Consider the following 16,777-nt stretch of genomic DNA (forward strand, 5'->3'; position numbering starts at 1 on the left):
GACACGCTTGTTTGTAGCAGAAACTCCCAGCACTGCTCTTCCTGGTCCGTACAAATCTTGCGCGATTTGCATAGACACCCCGTTCACGGCTCTGCAAATCGCACAAGATTCCGGCAGAGCAACACTGAGAACTTCCGCTACAAACAAGCTTAAAACCTATACTTATTTAATTTTTTTTTCTGAACAATTTCTCATGTTGGGACTTCAATACAAGAGGGACATTACAGACGAGCACTATGGAGGTATTTGGATGGTTTTTGGTGTGTCTTTTTGGATGAAGAAAAGTGAGCTCCGTTTGCAACCGTCATATTGACATGCAGTGCCACACAGAGCCCCGCTGTAACTCAGAGAAGCCACGGAGGACTCTGAAACTTCTTCCAGCCCTTAGTCGACATGAGGGTGAGTAGATAGATGAAATTTGAATTTTGGGTGAACTATCCCTTTAACCTCCACTTTACTACTCTAGCAAGAAAACATGCAATACCCTTAAAATTATAAACTGCATTTTGGGTTAGGTATGTTTCAGTATGACACTTGTGGCATTCAGATTATAAGGATGTGTGCAGTGGAACATTATCAAGGGTTGCTCCAGTGTAGGCGCCTGCCTTGTGCAGGCCTCACGGAGGTTGGAGAGTTGTAACAGTAGCTCCAGGTGAGGAGCTGAGAGGAGCGGCAGCTCCTTCTGAAGAGCGGGCAAGAGAAGAGGGCGAAGAGCGAGGGAACTCAGAGGAGCGGCAGCTCCTTCTGAGAACCACTGAGAAGTGAGAGAGAGGGAGAAGGGCACCTTCTCGTTTTATATGGCCTGTGACCTCACAGGTCCTGGGGCCATACCTGACCAATGGGGGTTCAGTAGTGGAGGTTTCACACCTAGGTGTGAAGAGGTGAAGGATTGAGTTCAATGGTTTTCCTTTGTCTGGGAGACAAAGAAGCCATGCGGCCTTGTCCTCCATTTTGACTGGGCTGAGTCCCAACATAGCCAAAGGAGACAACTTGGAGATTGGCCGATAGTTGTTTAACTCCTCTTTATCGCTGTCTTTATGTAAAGGTGTCACATGAGCTGTTTTCCAAACACTTATTTTACTAATCATCACAAAGAAAATCCACTGTACCATGTCACATCTGACACACAGACAGTGTGCACACACTCGGCTCCAAGCATATGCTCACCTGCTTGGGTCTTTGCATGGCTCACTCTAAAACTTTTCACAGTGGTAGGATTTTTAAGCAAAAATGTGTGAAAAAGGAACCTGTGGTTGTCTTTTTCCCCTGCACAACACCCATCCCCACCACATCTCTCTCTTCTGTTGCTCATCCCCTCCCTACACGCAAATTCGTCTGATGTCGATGTGTCGTGACTGTCTGCCAAGTGCAGTAATTACAGTACAGCAGTAGGAGTTGAGCAATAGAGAGCGAAGCAGCATATCAAACACGACTGCACAGGGAAACGGGTGCAAAAATTCATTCTCAGAAGAACTATGGGTTGCTGCATGCCACAGAGCACCAGACCAACGGCTATTTATTTCTCCTTCGAGTTTATTAATATCACGCAGCCATACATAAGTGGATAAATATAACACATATTGTATAAAACAAGGTGCAGGTTTAATGTCTCATCAACCCACTTACATATATTTCCTCGATATACATCAATTAGATGTAGTCCATTGATACAAAGATGAGCACTCTGAAGCACCTAGTGATTCCAGACACCTACATGCCCACTTTATGTCTAAAAATGCTGAGCTCTCACACATTGACTCAGACAAATTCACTCACACAGACACATACACAAACACACATACACTCCTGTTGATGTATTGCCTATTACATTGCAATGACAGTACTGGCAGTGGGCCCAGAGCAGTGGATAGTTTATGATGTTGGGAATAATAGGCACGGTTAAAAATAACTTTATTATCAAATGCACCTCAGAGACACCTGTGACGTAGGCAAAGGGGGCAGACCCTCTGATAACACATAGAGGAGAGCACATGCTACACACACAGCGTGGGCAGATGTGTGTCATAACATTCACAACGTTCACATTCACAAAATCAGCCAGACATTTAAACGTACAGTAATGGTCACTGAAACAAGGGAAGAAACAGATTAAAGTTGTCCTCTAAAATAGTGGTTCTCAAAGTGGGGTCCCAGGACCCCCAGGGGTCCTTGAGCAGGTTTAACACCATTTTCTTTCTAGAAATGTAATTTTTTTGCCCAGAAATTACCCAGATTCATGCCATTGGCAGTAATTTGAACGTACATTGACTAAAAAAAGTAACGTTATTCAGTCTCACAAAAAATATTTGTGTATTTCTGGTGTTTGGTTTTAAATATTGGCCAATGGGGGGTCCGTGGTCTAATTTGTGTCAGTTTAGGGGTCCTTAATGTAAAAAAGTTTGATAACCACTGCTATAAAACACTAAGATAAGGACGTTATGGGCGGTTTCTCAGTAACCATATAGTTGCATTTTTGTCATGCCAAAATGTTCCTGAATTACCACACACAAAACAACAACAAAAAATAAATAAGGTTACTGAGGGTCATGGTCAAGAGAATAAAAACATTTTTTTCTTTTAAAATGGCAGTCCAGACAGCCTTTTAACAGTGGCAAGTCTCATTTACTTGGTCACTCACTAATGGATGGTCATTCATCGGCTGCCCCTTGGACACAACAGTGCAGAATTATTAAGAGTGTTATTACTGTGCAGGGTTGCCTGTCAGTTGCTAACAAAAAGGCAGAAATGTGAGGGTTTTTCAGAATTTGTTAATTCAGTAATAGTTATAGAAATAATTTGTTTGGGATATGCTGAGGATACAGTATGAATGGATAGGTCTTGCATTATGCTATGTGAGCTCCTACACCTTTTTTGTTTTGCTTATGGCCCTTATTTTATCATGCACGCCAACCATAACTCTGTAGTTACTGTAGATGCAGCAATTTAAACATATGGTGGCTGGGCAAGATTGGTATTTCCAGTCTTCATTCATAAATGACATTTCCTTAAGGATGCAGTATGCCCCGAGCCTGAAAAACAACACACACACACACAACTCTACAGGGGGAAGGCTAATCAATAGCCTCTGGAGAGGGGCTGGGGATGAAGTGTTCATTTCTCTAAAGCTACAATAATGACCTAACACCTCCACTCCTAGGTCCACAGGGATCTGTGTGTTTTTGTGTGCGTTTTTCTATTTGCGTGCCTGTGAATGGATCAGTGTGGTTATCTCTGTGTGTATTTGCTTCTACATGAAATTGCAGTCCCTCAATGTAATAGCCAGCAGAGAAAACTGATTTCCTGATTTCACAGGAGCAGTGAATTAAGAGCTGTTGCATACAAAGCTTTTACTTCCCTCAGAAAGCACACCCACCACTGAGAACCGGGAAACATTCTGAAAAGCTAAGATTACAAATAAAAAGTAAGAGCACAAAGCAAGTAAAAGCTAAGTGAATATGCAACATCATCATTAAATTCATCAGTGAATTCTTCTAAGTTAAAGAACAAGTGTTGAACAGACAGTACTCTATGGAGTTATTTTTGTGTCATAAATATCTGTAAACGCACAGAAGGTGATCTACAAATGTTCCTTGGTTTGCACACGTGTTTTGCTATCCACAAATACAAATTTCTAATTTGTAACTTGTATTTTGGTTTTTACAAATAAATGTGTATTTGTAAATATATTGTGTATTTGTAAATGTATAATTTTCCATTTGTAAAAACAAAAAAGCCATTTGTAAAACCGAAAATTCTGTTTGTGAAGTGTGACTCTGCATTTGTGGATCACCAATCACACACACGCATCTCTCTCCGCAATGACGTATTTCTGAGACAATCCTGCCGCGATCCACACAGATCCACAAACTCACAGCTGCTGATTCACAAAGGGCCGCTCTCCTCACCAGGAGGGGCAGTGTTGGCGAGTAGCTGAATTAAAACTAACGAAGAAGACTGCTACTGGCTTATCTCGAGAAATTATTTTAATTCCCACTGTTAATGCGTCACTTTATTAAGTTTTAATGTTTTTTCATGCGATAAAGTAACTGTTTAGATCCCCAATATGCGGTTAGTTTATCCAAATGACGCCTGTTTGGAAGCTCCATCTGTGGAGCAGCTAAGCTAACTAGGCTACCACCGGACAAGCGGTCTATCACAGAGGCTACAGCCGGGCTGCTGTGGTGGTCGGCCGGCTAACCTCCGCTGTCATCCAGGTCTCCCCCGGCTCGTTTTTTCCCCCGGAATGACGAAGCTGGTTAGCCAGCCCACCGCAGCAGCCCGGCCAAAGATAACCGTCTTTGGCCCGGCTGCTGTTTAGATCTGATTAGATGTTTAGATGTTAGACTGTTTAGATCCCCAATATGTGGTTATTTTTTATCCAAATGACGCCGGAGCAGTGAAGCTCCACCTGCTAAGCTAAGCTAACTAGGCTACCACCGGACGAGCGGTCTATCACAGCGGCTACAGCCGAGCTGCTGTGGTCGGCTGGCGAAGCCACAGCGTCTTCTCGGGGGAGAAAACGAGCACTTCAGTAAACCGGTTGCTGCCTCTGGATGAGCAGATCATCACAGAGGCTACAGCCGGGCTGCTGTGGTGGTCGGCCGGCTAAGCCGCGGCGTCATTCCAGGGGAGAAACCAAGCCCCAACCCGGTTGCTGCCTCTGGATGAGCGGATCATCACAGAAGCAACAGCCGGGCTGCTGAGGTGGTCGGTCGGCTAATCTGCGTCGTCCTCCCAGGGGAGAAAAGGAGCCCATCAATCTACCGGCAGTTTTTTAGAGGTTTACCGCCGGCTGGATGAATTATTTTTAGGAGATAAATGTTGTCTCATTCAGTGGTGTAGTAGACTATATCAACAAACAAAACTATTTAGTCTATAATGGGCTATGTAGCCTACAATCACCACCGCTACATCAATAAATAAATGTTTTACAATGAAACGGTCAGTCAGTTGACATTAACAATGCAGGTCGTTTTCTCCCCTGGGAGGAGACCGCGGCTTAGCCGGCCGACCACCACAGCAGCCCGGCTGTAGCCTCTGTGATAGACCGCTCGTCCGGTGGTAGCCTAGTTAGCTTAGCTGCTCCACAGATGGAGCTTCCAAACAGGCGTCATTTGGATAAACTAACCGCATATTGGGGATCTAAACAGTTACTTTATCGCATGAAAAAACATTAAAACTTAATAAAGTGACGCATTAACAGTGGGAATTAAAATAATTTCTCGAGATAAGCCAGTAGCAGTCTTCTTCGTTAGTTTTAATTCAGCTACTCGCCAACACTGCCCCTCCTGGTGAGGAGAGCGGCCCTTTGTGAATCAGCAGCTGTGAGTTTGTGGATCTGTGTGGATCGCGGCAGGATTGTCTCAGAAATACGTCATTGAGGAAAGAGATGCGTGTGTGTGATTGGTGATCCACAAATGCAGAGTCACACTTCACAAACAGAATTTTCGGTTTTACAAATGGCTTTTTTGTTTTTACAAATGGAAAATTATACATTTACAAATACACAATATATTTACAAATACACATTTATTTGTAAAAACCAAAATACAAGTTACAAATTAGAAATTTGTATTTGTGGATAGCAAAACACGTGTGCAAACCAAGGAACATTTGTAGATCACCTTCTGTGCGTTTACAGATATTTATGACACAAAAATAACTCCATAGTACTCTGTATAAAATTTTAACGAACTGTGTCCTATAGCCCACATTTCTGGATCTCTATATTGCTGGTTTGCTATAAACACCATTTTCCAGTCACACAGAACCAATGTTATACTAAGACCTTGTCCACACGAGCCCGGGTATTTTTGAAACCGTGAACATATGTTCCCGGTTGTATGTCCTGTCCACACGCAACCGTGCTTTTGGAACCCTGAAACCGTGGTTTTTTGAAACCGGAGTCCAGGGTGGGGTTTTCGGCCGGGGTTGGTTTCACCGGGTGCGTGTGGACACTGCAACCGTGATTGTTTTTCTCGTTTACGTCATAGCTGCACACGTGCTGATGTAAACACTGCCAGCCTGCAGAGGTTGTTTGCAGTGGTTTGCAGAAGTTGACGTGAGCTCGCAAAAATGGAGGTGACAAAGTGGATTTTTATCTTTTTTTTTACATCATCTAAATGCTGTTTGTATAGCTTTTCGATGAGAAAAATATAGTAACGAAACAGTCGTCTCGTCAGCTCCAAACTCACCCTCAATCACACACCACAGCTGGTTTTCCACACAGCATCATTTACAGTAGGTGACGCTAGATCAGCGGGGCCGCTGCCGGTGTGTTTTTAAAATTACAGAACTACTACAGTAGCGCCGCAGTTTCTTATTCCCCACCTTGTTTGATTGAGAGTTTTTCGGGATGATTTTCATGAATGAACAGGCAATAGCCTATGTCACTGTCAGACCGGGTACGACGGGAGGGGGGGGGGGTCGGACTGCTGTCATGCAGTGATAAAAAAAGAGCCTATGCGGAGATGAACAGAACGAGCCAAAAGCCGAACATTTATTCGTATGTCCGCGGTCGATATAAAGTGGATATGTTTCATTCATCCATGTTTTGACAGACAACACAACAGCCAGTGATAATGAGTTGCGCCGCACCGACAGTCATGTGGCTCAGCAGCCAGGTGACGCACACAGCACAAGAGTCAAGACACAGCGCAGCAACATGTGCAGGCTGCTGCAGCAGTGCACGTCAAAGGGACACCGCCGAAAATGAATAATAAATAGCTAAGGCTGCACGTAGTTTTGAAATTGTTTTTGCGCATGTTTTCATCCATAAAATGACCAAAAATGAACACTATAAGCGGATTTCTTGATAACGAATTATTTAAACAGCATTTGTATAGAAATTATTCCGTCCCAAGCCATTTGATAAGCGGTTTCCACTGTATTTTGATTGGTTAAAACAGCCTTCCACACGTGCATTGCGTCACTTGGTAGCGGATTCCACGGTTGCGTGTGTACGGAGTGTTTTTATTACACCACTCGTGTGGACGCAGAGCAAAACTCCGGTTTCAAAAATACCCGGGCTCGTGTGGACAAGGCCTCAGTCAGTGCGAAAATCAGGAAAATGACAGACATCAAAGGAACTGAGGATGTGTGTGTGTGTGTGTGTGTGTGTGTGTGTGTGTGTGTGTGTGTGTGTGTGTGTGTGTGTGTGTGTGTGTGTGTGTGTGTGTGTGTGTGTGTGTGTGTGTGTGTGCAATGCATTTCATTGGTTTTGCAAAACAATGTTTGTAAAAAGCGTCTTACTAAAAAGAAGCCAAAACATATTCATAACGAATCTCCTGTTAATTCCTGATTGATACTAACATTTTAAAACATAGAATTAAGTTGTTGTTGTTTTTTTCATCATTACAATTATTTTTATTATACATGCACGACAATGTGCAAAAACAATGTTTTCACTGTACTATTTGTATTCCAAACAGTTGTTTGTGTAGTAAATTCACTGGCACGTTGTTCATCAAAATTTCACTCACTAAGCCTTTGTGTGATACTGGAATAGTGCCTGCATCTTCATTTTTGATCAAAAGCGTTGTCATTTTTGGAGCGTGGTCAGCATCATTACCCACAGACACACATGCCTTAACATCTGCATTCCTCTATCCTCCATTTTTCACTTTCCTCAACTGCCTCCCATCCCCGTACACACCATTTATTCTGCTTTCCATGACCCTATATTCTCTGGGAAATTAATACGCAAGTCAGAAGGGTTGTCATGGAGACCTAGCCCTAAGAGAGGTTAAGAGCATGTATGTCACAGTTGGGCTACACTACACTAAGAGGTTGATCTACATGATTGGTGAATAATTGTGGCCTCACCAATCATGGTATTAACCTTATACATCATGAAGTCCCATCTTAGTTTAATCAACAGACCTCCTGTAGCTCAGAGCCCTGTTTGCTTGGGCAAAAGCAGTGATACTTCAAGTAGGTTGAGCTTTACCTAAATCTAAATCCAAAAACAATGGATTGAAAAGTCATAGAAGAGTTGGCCCAGAAACTATAAATGTACTAATTAAACCAAACAAAAAACCCAAAATTGTTGCCAGATTTGCAGGATATTGGAGCAACTCAAGTTCCACAGAGGCTAATATTGGTTTACAGTGTAGCTGTGAGGGGAAGATGTGTGCCTTTTACGAAGGGCTTTAGAAGATGCCTTTGTGCAGACAGAGGTAGCCAGCTGCAATACTGTAGCTCTAGCTTTGGCAATGGGAGGCAATAGACACACATATCTCTTTCAAGCACACTCAAACTCACATTCTCCAGTCAAATACACATGCACATGTGTATTTCCATACACACACAGCTCCCACTGGTGTATGTGAGAAGGTAATTAGCAGGAATAATTCATTGGAGCATCTTCTCTCATTTCTCTCTCTCTGTGTTGTCACTACCCTTAACCAACTGTGATAACCTGTCGCACTCTTAGACTCTGTGTAAATATTTGCATATTTATTACTGTTGTACTGATAGTTATATTGAAACTTAATTTGTGGTTGTATTGAACCAGGAGGAAATGTTCTGATATGCAAAGTTGGTTCTTGGTGAAACTTGCTTCACCATATTAGGTTGTATCTGCATTTTCTTGGCTATATGGGCATTCTTTAGGATATGAATATTTAACAATGAGTCTAATTGCAATGCATAAAAGCTGGAAAAGAGAGAATAGAATATCTTGTGCAATGGCATTTACATAGAAGGAACAGTCCCAGATTGAGGTGGCAGATTTTGTATAAAAATGTTCTTTAGAGGAATCACTTCTAAGCCGAGAAAAGCTTAGAGGGAGAAATGGAGAGAAGGAGCAGGAGAAGAATCAGTGATGAAAAACAGGGGACATACTGTAGAGCGGCAGAAAAATCAATCAAGCAGCCTTTCCCTAAAACTTGCCATGTTTGCCCAATGCCCACTTTACTGTCATTAAGATGTGGTTTTTAAAAGAATGATACCTGTTTGAGAATAAGTTTCTATGAGCACAGAGCACTCATGAATTTAGGGTCAGTTTTAATGTCAGTAATCCATTACATAAAGTCATTTAAGTTTTTACAGGTAGAGTTTATCATAGTATTGTACCACAATAGTACAATCGTTTCAGATTGGTTTGGTGCTATTCAGGGTGGTTAAATTATATGTTTGTGTAATCCTCACAGCCCCTTTGGGACAACACAGACCCCCACTGACATGAACTGATACACAAACTAAGTGTTGAGGCATTTGTTAATCTTGTAAACATCCCTTCACTGATCTCTCATTAATTCAGCCCAGAGGATGACAAGAAGAAAGAGAGATGCATGCATTTGAAATTCAGTCAATTACCCACCAGTGTAAAGGAACTTTCCTCTCTTACCAATATGCTGATGCAAATCATGCTAATCTCCCCTCTCGGAGGCTGCTTTTAAAACAATTTGCAAGGCAAGGGCCATATATCTGCATTTTTAAATTATTTTTCAAAATACTTTGTGTATCCATGTGTTTGTGACCTCTTTCTGTAAGCAAGTGAAGATCTGTGGGTCCTAGAGCCAGCCTTTGATAAAGCGGAAATCATTAGAGATACTGTTAACAATTAACTCACTGCAGGGTGGTGATACCCATGCAAGGACAACACAATAATTACAATGTACAAACACATGCAGGACTCTACAGTGTGAGCATTTCAGTCACATTTGCAACTAAAATACACACGTGCCTCTTTAAAACAAACTAATGCACTCATGAGCACAGCCCCACTGTGGACTAGAGGCTACAGTAACCATAGACGACCTGCCAACAAAAGCAGCATCCTACTGCTTCAGCCAGTAGAAATTAGCAAGTGACTGAGAAATATCCATTGTTTGTTGTGGTGACTGACTGAGTTCAGACACATGAGCATACAGCCCTGACGCATTATTATTACATATTACATAATTACATTACCTTCTATTTTGAGAAAATGTTATAGCACAAGAGATCGAGAATTACTGCCTCACAATTGTATGTCTCCACCACTAAGACTAGTTTCAGGTTGCATTGCTGTTTATCCAGAATCATACAAGATATTAACCACTTGTGTGACCAAAAAAGCCTAATAAATTCATCCTTAAGTCTATGTGCACATGTGTGCAAAGTTTGTAAGGATTCTCTTGAGGCATTCTGGAGCTATTACATTCACAACACCAAAATCATGGCTTGTGAGGTCATCTTTACCTTGACCTTTGACCACCAAAATGCAGTGGCCATTTGTGCCAAATTTGTAATTCCTTCAGTGCGTGACGAAACTTGCTTCACACACCTTTGACAATCAAAACATAGTCCCCTGAGTCCTGTGAAAGTCTAAGCCAAATTTGAATTATTTCCATCGAGCATCACTGAGATATTGTGTCTACAACAATGAGGCACAGACATACAAACAGTCAGACAGACTGATATACAAACAGACAGACAGACAGAATGAAACCCACAAAACAATACACCTCCAGTTCTGGCTGTCACCGGCACAGACTCTTAAAAATGTAGTATTCATATGTATAAATTTGTTCATTCAACTGTGCATCTACAGGCCGGTCTGGAAGAGAAACCACACAAATCAGAGCAGACACTGAGACAGATGGTGATTTTACACCACCATGGGAAAAGAAATGGCTCTTTAACATCAAACCTTTGCACATTACTTTGAAAAACCAGCTGGCCAGCCACAAAAAGGGAGAGTAAGTCTGGGGAAGCAGCCAGACTCCTAAGCAGAGGTGCTGGAGAAACGGTGAACCAGGCAAGATGGAGGGCAACCCTTCCATTCTATGATATCTGCATGTTCGGGAAGATAGTGACTAAGGCAAACAATAAGACACAGATGAAAGGAGAGTGTGCAAACAAACATGAACACCCTGATTTGAGCATTAATCAATTTACCCGCACATTAACCTCAAACCAAGACTGTAACACCAACAAATGAAATAACTAGTTATCAGGCCATTAAATATAATGTCACCCTTCCTCTCCTTTCATCACACCCCACTTTCTCATCCATATACAGTAAGCCTTTTACTTTACAGCTTATCTGCCCTTGTACTTGCTATCTCCTCACCCTCATCTCCTCCCTCTCTGCACCCAGAAACTGAAGTGACTTTGCATAATTACTGAATGTAAATGCCAGCCCTTGGTTGAAGCTGAACAATACTGAGAGAGCGGATGGTGAGTCTGATAAAGCTAGCAATGTCCTGTTTAATGCCTTGGGGCAAAAGCTGCCACAGAATGCTGATGTGTTTTAACACATTCATCATCTCTGATTGAGAAACTGGTTTCCAGTATTTCATATTACAATGAATATCAATCAACATTTCTTTTTTTGCAGGGAATTTGAATGAAATTCCAATTGTATTTTCTAAAAACATATTGTATAATTTTGTTAACAACTAGGAATACTAGAAAGCATAGGAGCATATCAAAAATGTGCTTTAGCAAAACACCCAACACTGATGGAATAATCACTGCCCAAAATTAGTTTGGAAGCATAAGGGCAAGTGTTTCATAACATTTTAAATACTTAATCAAAAGTTATTGTGTGTACATTATCATTTCCTGTGACAGTGCAGATTAATATGCCCTAAGTATGCTTTTACTCACTAAAATGCATCTCCATTTTCAAGGTCTGAGTGGTATTCAGTTGTGTTAATGACCCATCACGCCTCATTTTCATCACTTCATCTGCCCTGGGAGGAGGCAAGTGGTGTTACCTCAGGTGAAGCACCACTTCACTTTTACATCTGATCACTGGATACTCTGGACTGTAGCTTCAAAAAATGAGCAAAGACATTCCTTAGCAAGGAAACCTGACCAAGAACGATACAGCTTACTTAACTTAAGGTCAAAATCGGTACGTCAAGAAACAAACTTTGAAATACAAACAAATCAGTAAAGACATGTACATTTTCCATGCATATGTAAATCAACGCCTCTTGGCAAGCAGCATTCTCAAAACTGACTATAAAAACCTTTAGAGGCAGCTTGCTGAGTTATTGCAATCGCAGATGTCTATCAATGTATGTCTACTGATATGAACTTTCATGATCAAAGTGACAAACAATAACTGGCTGTTGCAGAAAGAACAAACACACTTAGTCAGAGAAAAACAACACTTGCTTCTCATTGCCTCAGTAATTCAGCGACGTCTGTCAATACATCAGGACAGAGAACACAGCTGGTGCTGTGGCAGTCACAGTTGAGCTCCTACTATCCAAAATGTGGAGGGAATGGAGGGCATGAGACAGATGAGATTAAATGGAACAAAAACTGTGTATATCTATGTAGTTAGTTGAATTTCAAGAATAGTTCAAAATCATTCAGGTTGAGTGGCATGTCTCTAGTCCATATTTTAAATATTCTTTATAATGAGATTAGACCTGCCAAACTCCCATCCTCTGGGACTCTGCCAAAGCTACCAGAGAGTATTCTAATATGACAATACTGTATTGCTCAGGCCTTTAAATTCATCATGGCTGCGAGTCTCCGTCTAAAAAGAAGTGGGGGGGGGGGGGGGGGGGGGGGCAGTAAAGCCTGAGTCAGTAACATTTCTACATGTATGACACATGACAATTCATGTTATACACACAGCTGCACAGCCACAGTCACACACATAATATGTCATCAACATGGTAGTTCTTCCACAAAATTCACTTTGTAATACTTATAAGGGCAAAGTAAACATGGAGAATAACCACCACCTCACTGACCATGATCATTACTGAGAAGTTAAGCTGTGTCTGTAGGAATTATAAAATCAGACCTTCAAAAAAAAGTTAAATTGGCCCCTGAAATTGCATTTGGCACAGCACTAATTGGGGCAGTGGTTTTTCCAAAAAAGTGCACTGCTGTTCTGACTTTCTTACCGACTTTTATCACCTGCCTCTACCAAACAACGAAAAAACAAGTCATCACACACAGTTAACAGATGATTTTAAAACGTTTTGAAGGTGAAAGCGTTATGATGATCATTTCAGTTTTGTAACCAGTAAACCAGACACACAACCATGAGAGGTAGCAGAGGTGAAAGGATCAGTGCTGTATATGTGGCCTCATCCCAACACACGCCACAGGCTATACTGTAAATAACACCACAATAACTAATGCTAAGAGTGCTCATCCAATCAAAACAAATAGCTATGTTTTGTTTAAAGTGATTCTGGAGAAAATGTGTACCCCTTTAACTTAATTATCTAGTGGTTCATACAACTTTCTAGAATTCTTGATTACTTTTTCCACATTAACAGATGTACAATTTACTACTTAATAGGGACACAGTGATGTCCCAAGGCTTAGGCTACACATTAAGGACAGATGTTACCCTTCACTAACCTGGCTACAGGAAGCGTTTCCCTTGTACACCTCTCTTAAAGGGATAGTTCAACATTTTGGCAAATTGGCCCATTGCCATAATCCCTATAGTTTTAGGAGTAGGTTCGTTACCTTTAATTGTTTTAGAACACTGGAGCAGAGCCGCGAGCTGCTCAGAGCTACCCTTTCCCTCATCAAACTCATCAAATACACAATCCAACAGCTCTACAGAGTTGTTTTTGAGGTAAATTCATGCAAAACCGCTGATGCGCGTTCCCATCGCAGGCAGTTTTTCGGCAAGCAGTCTCTGCATTTGCCTCGAAAAAACTTGGTCTTAACATTCCGTCATGTCATTGTCTATGACAGTGTTTTGGAGTTGTTGGATTGTGTATTTGATGAGTTTGATGAGGGAAACCAAGAAATCCCATGAGCCTCCGTAGCGTAGCTCTGAGCAGCTCACGGCTCTGCTCCGCCATTCTAAAAATAGCTTGCACTGACAATTAAAGGTAACAAACGTACTCCTAAAACTATAGGGATTATGGCAATGGGCCAATTTGCCAAAATGTTGAACTATCCCTTTAAGAAAGATAAGGAGAGTGTCTTTTTTCCAAAGAATTGAAAATAAACCGACTAAATAAAATAATACAATCGACTTCTATTCAGTTACATCAGTACAGTCAACTGATATGACATTTTCAACTGTGTGTTGTTATGAAGCCCAGTCCTTTCTGATACTCGTTGTAAACCACAGTGCTGCAGGTATAGCAGCTGTCAGAAATGCCTCATTGAAACACTGGAAATTTTTTCAGCACCACAGAGCGGCACGCACAAATAGACAGCCACCGGCAGCATGCGGGCAGCCAGGGTCAGTAAATGATGCAACTGGAGCTACACCAGTTTTAACAATGGCTATTTGTTACTGTTAAAAATGTGTTTTTGGCATTTGGTCTTTTCTTGATACTTGACAGTAAAGTGGCAAGCTGCACAGCCTGATAGTGTTGCTGTCTCCTGAGATTTGAATGATACCAAAAAATGGCGCAAGAACCCCTGAAAAACGCTTAACTGAATCTGATCAACACATTCTTTAGATATTTTGTATTTGCTGTATTACAGCTAAATAGAAATATTTGGTTTCCTTTAATCTCAGGCAAGGGTTCACATAGACACCTGGAAACTTTTTGGGGGGAAGTAACCGAAAAATACATTTTTCTTTTGCTACTCACCTCCCAGTCTGTCAGTTTTTATTATAAGCAAGCATAAATATTACATTTTTAATTTTGAATGTTCAGTATCTGTTACAACCTGAATAGGACAAATGAGCATACAAAGATTCATTAAATATTCATCAGTGATACACTGAAGTAACAATAATGCCATTTTAAACGTGCTTCATTTTCAAAATAACTTAGTTATGTGGGCTAATAGAGCAGTGTCACTTACTATACTTCCCACCATAAAAAGTGATACGTTTCAGAAATAGAACAGCAATAGAAAACACTGCCACAAATACAAAGAAAAAACACTGTGTAAAAAGGTAAGAAGGTAAACTTGATTAGGAAACCTTGGAAGGAACCAAACAGAATAAACCATACATTAAAAGTATGTGACCAAGGCCAGTATTTCCCACAGGTTGGGCACTAATTTGTGGGGATTGGTGGCACATTGGGTGACCCGCATGTGCATGTTGAGGCTCATGCAGTTTAGAGGAGGAGTATGATTCAGGTTATTTTCAGTAGCAAAAAAAGATGTCCCTCAAAAAAGCTGAAATATAGACACTATGATTTTGTGAAATACGGAGTTGTACTGATAAATTTACCTGGATTGAAACCGATTGATTTTATCTACCTGAGTGACCTTACCCGTGCAGCCAACTTATGAAATTGACCATTTGACTATAAAATGTCATCTGTTATTTGAATTAAATTGTGTCTTGATTTCCAGTTAAATTTAGTCAACTATATGAAGAGTCACTGCTTAAATGGAGGCCCTTTAATTGTATGGGTAAAAACTAACATGCTGTTGGTCTAATGCTAATATTTCTCATTATTTCCCTATACATTCTGTAGCAGCAACTGCTACATTGCTATAGTATGAAGTCGCAATAATGCATCACTGCAGAGCACTTTTTTTTTTTTTAAGTATATTTTTTAGGCTTTTTTTGCCTTTCTTTGATAGTACAGTGAGATAGAAAGGAAAGGGGGAATGACATGCAGGAAAGGTCTGCCCGACGCGGGACTCGAACCGGGGACGCCTGCGTTGAGGACTGTAGCCTCTACATGGGGCGGCCGTTTTAACCACTGCGCCACGAACTGCCCCTGCAGACCACTTTTAATTTGAAAGTAAAGTGTCAATGGGCCAAAGCAAGAGGGAGAGAGAGAAAGGCCCAATTCCGATTCTATTTTTCATCCCTACCCCTACCCCTAGCCCTTAACCCTTGCCCTTGAAACGGAGCTACAAGGAGTAGGGTTGAAAGTCAACCCCAACGAATTGGGACACCACTTCAACAATCACATACGTCATCAGTCGTCTCTGCTGGCTTTCACATAAACAGACGTGATGAGCTTTTGCCACAAATCCTCTATTCAGAACCAACCAACTTAATAAAATAAAATAAAGTTTAATGAAGAATGATCGGTTCATTGTAAAACATTTATTGATGTAAATGTGGTGATTTCTGTATAGGCTACAGAGCCCCCAGGCAGCTGCTCCTGTGTCCAAAACACATGAAGCTTCACTTTTAATTCAAACAAATTAATGCGACAATTGTTACATTTCATCAATGAGACGAGCATTTATCTCCTAAAAAGAATGTAACTACGCGGCGGTAAACCTTTAAAACCCTGCGGGTAAGTTAATTAGTGGTCGTCTTTTCTACCGGGACGAGGTCGGTTGGTTGGCCGGCTGGCAAGCTCTCCGGACGGGGTGGTGTCTCCGTGACGAGCCGTTGATCTGCTCCAACGTGGAGCTTCACTTCTCCGAAAAACATCGGAGCAAACGTCTAAACAGCCTCATTTGGATAAACCGACCGCACATTGGGGATCTAAACAGCTACTTTCTCGCATGAAAAAATATTAAAACTTAACAAAATGACGTAATAACAGCGCTACAGTGAGAAATAAAACAGCTGCCGGTTGCCGCAAGATGCATTCTGGGAAACTTGCCATAGCCCTCGGTCCGTAGTGTGCCCCTGAAAAATCTCCGTTTCGAGGGCGAGATAGCCCTACCCCTTCCCCCTAACCCTCGTCTGAACCAGAATTGGGACACCCCTACCACTTCACGTGAACGCGCAAAACGAAGGGTTAGGGCCAAGGGCTAGGGCTAAGGGGAGAATCGGAATTCGGCCAAAGGGAAGATTAAAAAATGGATAAGAGACTGAAAGGTAGACTTAAGGTACTCGCTAACATCAAGGGATTGTTATCTATTGATATTCACTTGACCACCAAAGTACAGCAAGCCATCATTGTCAGACTGC

This window comes from Trachurus trachurus (genome assembly GCF_905171665.1).
Source record: "Trachurus trachurus genome assembly, chromosome: 6".
NCBI classification, from domain to species: Eukaryota; Metazoa; Chordata; class Actinopteri; order Carangiformes; family Carangidae; genus Trachurus; species Trachurus trachurus.